Source organism: Tenrec ecaudatus, chromosome 4, assembly GCF_050624435.1.
Source record: "Tenrec ecaudatus isolate mTenEca1 chromosome 4, mTenEca1.hap1, whole genome shotgun sequence".
In the NCBI taxonomy this organism is placed as follows: Eukaryota; Metazoa; Chordata; class Mammalia; order Afrosoricida; family Tenrecidae; genus Tenrec; species Tenrec ecaudatus.
The window spans coordinates 11505858-11512498 of NC_134533.1; positions in this window are offsets into that span (position 1 = coordinate 11505858).

Consider the following 6641-nt stretch of genomic DNA (forward strand, 5'->3'; position numbering starts at 1 on the left):
CCCTGAGCAAAAGAGCTCACCTCTCTAAGCCTCCTCTCGATACAGATTTTCCTAACAGCCAGTAGCACAGTCTCAAAATAATATCTTTCAGTATCTCAATCATTTTATGTATTACTCTTTGGCTTTAATTTTCCTTCCCTTGTGTCTCATAAGATTTTGATTAGACTGTTCACTTCCATTGTGGATGGTCCCAAGTTCGCTCTTTCCCAGTCTCCAAGGAAAACAAGGCATTCTCTGTCATTACTGAATCCCGAATGACTACACACTCCACCTGCTGGGAGAGCAGGGGCGTGGGCTTTCCAAATCCAAAGGAGCCCAACTAGGTATGGAGAGGACCAAGTCCAGATTCTAGCTTTGTCACTTGCCACGTGATCCTGAGCATGTTAGAAACTGAGAGGTCCTCCTTTGTCATCTGTACAGTTCTAGTACTGGATCATGAAATCCCTGTGGTTCATGTGGCTTTTCAGGGACCTTGATGAAAAATATTGCTTTGTTACTCACATGAATTGTGTCTCTTTTTATTCTCATCCAGCGATCGACCTCCCTTGCCCGACTGTTATTGAGATGACAAAAATGTTCCTACTTGGGACACAAGAGAAGCTTAAACAGTCACTTGCTTCTTTTAAGCCACCTGAAGATGTTATGCAAGCCAACCTACAAGTGAAGACATGTGTAGACCAAATGTCGCTTTTTGATAGATTGCGTGTTGAAGCAATAATGGTAATTTCACACTTTTATTGTGCATAATGCCCTCTGATCTGCTATCAGCCTGCAAGGAGTTCCACTTACTGCTCTGTAGGGTGCACATGAGGTGAAGGCACCTGCCTAGCTGCTCACATCTGGATAGGCTCCCAGGGCCATGCGGTAGATGTTTCCTTTACACCTGCTGAACTAAACGAAAGCTCCACAGAGCATCAGGGACAACTCCCTCCTACTCAGGTCACCTCCCTGGAAACCATGTTCCCCACAGTGTCTGGGAAGAACAAGCAGGGCCCCCACACAGTGATGCTGAAGGGCCAAAACACAGCCACTCACCAGCACAGGAACATTCCTGGAAGAGAGTCCACCACCCAGAGGGGACTTCTTCCCTATTCAGCTCTCCTCTGAAGTGCTGCGATGGGGGTGGGGGAGACAGATGGGAGCAAGGAGTTTTAGGGACCTGGTGGATTAGTGGTTAAGCATTGAGCTTCAAGCCACAAGCTCAGCAGTTCCAAACCACAAGCAACTCCTCGGGGCAAAAACCTGGGATTTCTATTCCCGTCAACATGTAAGTCTCAGAAACCCACAAAGGGGCTCATTATGAGTCCACATGGATTCCATGCCAGTGAGTTTGGCTTTTCGGTTTGATCTGAGCTGAAGCCTGGCTGGCTGCATGTCTCTGCCAGCTTCTGCAGAGCCTTTTGCCCCTCTGCTCCACGTTCCCATCCACCCAGTCAACTCTCTGCTTCAGTAAGGTGTGCGGGTGCTTATGAAAAGGACATTCAGCCCCTTTCTTCCTGGGCTTAGGTTGAGAAGAACCGCTACAAAGGGCAAAGAGTTAGATCCCCAGGGCTGCCAAACAGCCCTGGGCTGGGACAGAATAGCCAGACTGGGAGACTGGGGAGGTCCTGAAAGTAAGGTTCTTTGCAGACACTCTCCAATCCCTTTCCTTGGGTCCAAGGAAAGGAAGAGATCACTGTTTTAGGAGGTCAGAGATTATGCCCCCTGGTCTGCCCCAGGCTAGCCTTCACTGTTCTTTATACATTGAAAATTCAGTCCACACTCTCAGATGATCTCTGGGTTTATTTTTTGTGTGGAAAAGGGTTTTCCCTAACTTGGGACTGTTGATGGTACCGATACCAGGGCATTGCCCTTGGTTCCCAGCAACACTGGTGTTAGTCCTGATCCCTGCCCATTGGTAGGAATTCCACTGACATCTTGATTGTAAACAACTGTTGGCATTCACATGTCATTTTCAGTGGTAACACGACTGATCTCACCTGGTTCTCTTTTTCTTTTTTGGCTATTTCAGGAAAAAGTCGCTTTCGATTGTACTTTGTAGATGAGAACTGTGTTGGATCCAACATTTCTTCCCTCCTACTTGATCTCCACTGGAAAAATGTGCAGGTTTCAACGTCTTGCTTCAATAAATTACTCGCAGCACAATTCTCCACTTGTTCTGTTATCCAACAGTGCCTGGCCTGGAGTTAGGGGTGGTTTTCATATGGTGGCCATCTGTTGTGGTCAACAGGACATTTCATAGAATCAAAGTTCTAGTCCCATTGGCTGTTTGCGAGTCAGGGCTCCCAAAAACAGACTTTTGGTGTGTGAATCCTCTCACACTCCTTTACAGGGCTTTCCAGGTGTACAACACAAGTAAAAACAATGGATAAAGATCAAAAGCAATTAAATTGCTCCCACATTGTTATGCTTTTGAAGGCTAACCACACCCAACCGTGTGTTTATATCCAACCACCTTTCACAGCCAATAACACTGCTATAATTTGGTATTCCTCATCATACCATGAGTGTTCTGCTTGGTTCTCACTCTTTCAAAGCACTTCCATGGCTTATTCAGGATCAATTATATTCCAACTCCTTCCAAATTTTAGTGATTCTCTAGGATTGTGTTAGGCAAGGTTGACTAGAGGAACAAATCCCGTGACACACCTATATGTGTAAGAAAGAGCTTTGTATCAAAAACCAATTATATATCAAAAAAACCTCCCAGCCCAGTCCAACACAAGTCTAGAAGTCCTAGACTAATCCCATACGTCCCTCTTCAGACTCACGCAGCCACATTAAAAGGCAGGAATTTCACAGGCTGGTGGGTGCAAAGTCTTGTGGATTCAAATGGCAGTGGATACATCCCCAGGGTTCTGGGAACAACCAGGGTCAGCCAGGAGGAAGGTGAAGGCAGAGCTGGGGGTGGGGAACAAGTTTCCCAGGGCCCTCCTTACGAGAAGGCCAAACCCACACGGAGTCAAAGTCAGGCCATGACCTGATTGACTGGCTAGTCTCCACCTCTAAACATTGTGTGTTGTTGTGATTGTTTATTTTTTAAGATAATTGTATTGGACACTCGTCCAGCTTTTTAAAAAAAATCATATATCCATTGTATCTTGCATATGTTGCCATAAGTATTTGAGCCCTTGGTACCAGCTCCTCCCTCATTAATGCTGCTACAATTTTATCTATCTCCAAGTTTACATGAAATCACATAACAAACGCAAGGGTTCAACATTTGGTAAACTTTCTTTGTAACTTCTTGGTGGGGCTCATCCAGGTCTCCAACAGTCACCAACATCTTGGGCTATTATTTCCTCAACTTCTTGCAAGAGCTTCAGAAATCAGTAACCAGGTGCCATCTGACCAAGCCCATTCAAGCAGTCAGTCATTTCTGAAGCAACCTGTAAACACTGAACACTCTGTCTGCCTGGAGCCTGTGCTTCCTTTGATGATCCCCAATCCCAGGTCCAATCCCAGGTCCTCATTTACAAGTCATCTGATCAGGAAACCTGGAGATGGCATTGGCTATCTGTGCTAGGTTTCTGGGGCTGATGATAGCATTTTCACCATGGTAAAATGAATAACAAACAGGTCACCTTCAGTATGATTTTCCTTCATGAGCTGCTATCAAGGAGTGTAAGTTGGGCTCCAGCAAGACTCCACAGGCTTCAAGAAGGTAACAGTGGAGAGGGGGAAACTTGTATTCCACTATTGCTGGATTTTCTCTCAGGGATGAGGGCACCTCACAGTCAGCACATCTCTGGATGTCACTTCTCAGCATGATTCATATTGCGACTTCCTCTGTTTTTAAATATACCAATCTCCTTAAAGAAACTCTTGTCAAATCACAAATTGAAGTTCACCAAGTTCAAAGGACTAATTGGGCAGAGTCTGTGGACTTTATGCTTTGATACACTCTCAGGAGCCCTGCACTGACCCCGGTCCTAACAACATTTTTTTTTTTTTGCCCAGAACAGGATTGTCAATCTCTTCCTAGATTCTCCTCCTGAAATCTCTTCTCCCACACCTACCCCTCTGACCAGGTCAAGCTCTGATCTTGCCAGAAAATCCATTCCAACTCACAGCAACCTTACAGCACAGCGGAGAATTGCCCCCTTCGGGTTCCTGTTCTGTCATCATTTTTTAATAGTCTTACTGACATATAATGGAAATAACATGCAATTTAATGGTTTAATCATATTGTGTGATCATCACCACAATTAATTTCAGAACATTTTTTCTTTCTAATACTTGTTGCTTTTAGCTTCCCATTCGCCCTAACTTCCCTTGCCATGGCCCTAGCTAATTGTTAACCCAGTTACTGTCTTTATAGATGTCTATCCTGGTTTTCATGTATAGAAAAATGATACGAAAAAGAAACAAACAACAAAAAGAAAATCAGCAACAATGACAAAATAAGACAAAGAAAAACCTCAATTGAAAAGCAAGCAGAAAATATAAAAAACTGAAACAACTTTAAAATGGGTCAAAAAGGAGATTAAATGATAAATTGTTGCATTGTATTCCAACTGCACCTGCCATTATTGACTTTAGAGTGTTCTCTTTCTTAGAGCAAAGTTATATACATGCCTAGTCCATGGTCAGAGAGGATTCACTGGAGGTTTAATGCATGTGAGAACACTGAAAATGGAATGGGGGCCTCTACTGTCATCCATAAATTTCTGAAACTCAGGTATTCAGAATTTAAGTTTAGATTCCATTCCCTCTCCTGAACTTGGCATTTATTATTTATAGTGATATCCTTGGATCACACATGCTGATTTGCTTCTTCTTCTGTATGGACTTAACTGACTCCTCACTTAGATGACTGCTTGTTTAAAGACAAGCCTTTAAGACTCCAGATGCTATTCCTTCTAAAAATTTATGCTTTATTCTTTATGGGAGAAGATCACTAGAGTTTTTTTCATGTGGAAGCACTAGAAAATTAAAACTGTCAAAGTTGCAATCAACAGTTGATCGTTAATCATTATGCCCCAGGGCTCCTGGATTTTGTCTTTGTCTAAATACCCAATGATTCACACTTTCTTAAGAAATACAGCACAATGTTTTCATTCAAAAATTACTCAGGCCTGTGTCATAGTCAAAAGTTCACTCCTTCAAAATTAAGGACCCTCTTTTCTCTTGTTCCTTATGCTTCTACTGTGTCTCCACCAGGCAACTCCTCCAGGTGATAAGAAATGGTTAGATCCAAAGGATAGGAAACGTTTGCATTATATTGTGAATTGGCCAGGTTCTCTGGCTGGGCAGGCAATTTCTATCAAGGAATGCTTTCAGAAAATTTTCATGGATGTATAGCTGACTTCAACATTACCTTTATTCTTAAAAAATTAAATTTAACGGCAACAAGAACTTTGGGGGATGGAATTAAATGCAATATCTGGGAATTTTAATGAAATCATTGGAAGACAAAATGAAATGAGCGCAACAAAAGCAGTAGCCCTGTAGAGCAGAGTTTAACAAATATATGAAGCACCGCTTGCCATCACTAGTCATCTGAGAAATGCAAATCAAAACAATAATGGCATGCCACCTTACTCCAGCACTGAAAACAACGTTCAAATAAGCAGAAAGCAACAAATGCTGGAGGGTTATAGAGAGACTGGAGCCTCATACAATGCTGGGAGGACTCTAAAGCAATACAGATACTGAGGAAAGGGGTCTGGTGCTTAGTTGCAACCAGAATAGAAATACTTCACATCCTGGCAATAGTGTGTCTTGGTTTCTGCCCGTGCTAGTTACATAAGATCATGTCTATTTTATAAAGAAAGGGCAGGGGTGAAGTCTAGCTTGTCAATCAGGTCAGAGTCTAATGGTGCCTTCGTGTGTGTGTGACGTCTTCATGCGGAGGGTCCTGGGAACCTTCCCCAGCTCTCTCTGTTTCACCTTCCTGTTGACCAGCCACTTCAAGCCACGCTGATGACAGCCAGAAACCTGGAGATGCATCCACCACCATTGGATCTATAAGACTTTGCACCCACTGGCCTGTGATCTTCCTGCACTCGGGGTCATTGCATGTCTTTCATGAGTCTGAAGAGGAATTTATAAATTGGTATCAGACATATGGGCTAATATCGAACTTATGGACTTGATCTGGACTGGGATATTTGCTTGATATATAATTATTTTGTCAAACAGTGCTCTCTCTTACACGTTTATGAGTCCCTGGATTTGTTTCTCTGGTCAACCCAGTCTAGTACACTACCCTATAAAAGAAAAAGCATAACACAAACATAAATACGCAAACCTGTGTTCATTGTATCATTATTCACACTGCCATTCAGATGAAGACAACCTCAGTGCATATTAGTGAAAGAACAGATAAAATACACACAATGGAATACTACACATCTGTTGTAGTTGCATAACCTGGTGCCAAATTGATACTATTTAGAATGAAGGGGTTGAGTTTAGCCTGTCAATCAGGTTGTTACTTGATGACCTCACTTAGTGGTGCTAAGGAGATAAATACCTCGTTGGAGGTGGGACACACTCACTGTCTGCTTGACAAGACACATGGAGCAAATTTAGAGCCCTGGAGTTGGAGGAACCACGTGGAGACACATACCACCTCTGAGATGCTTTCACCAAAACAGGATCCACAAGACTTTCCACCCACTGGCCTGCGATCTTCC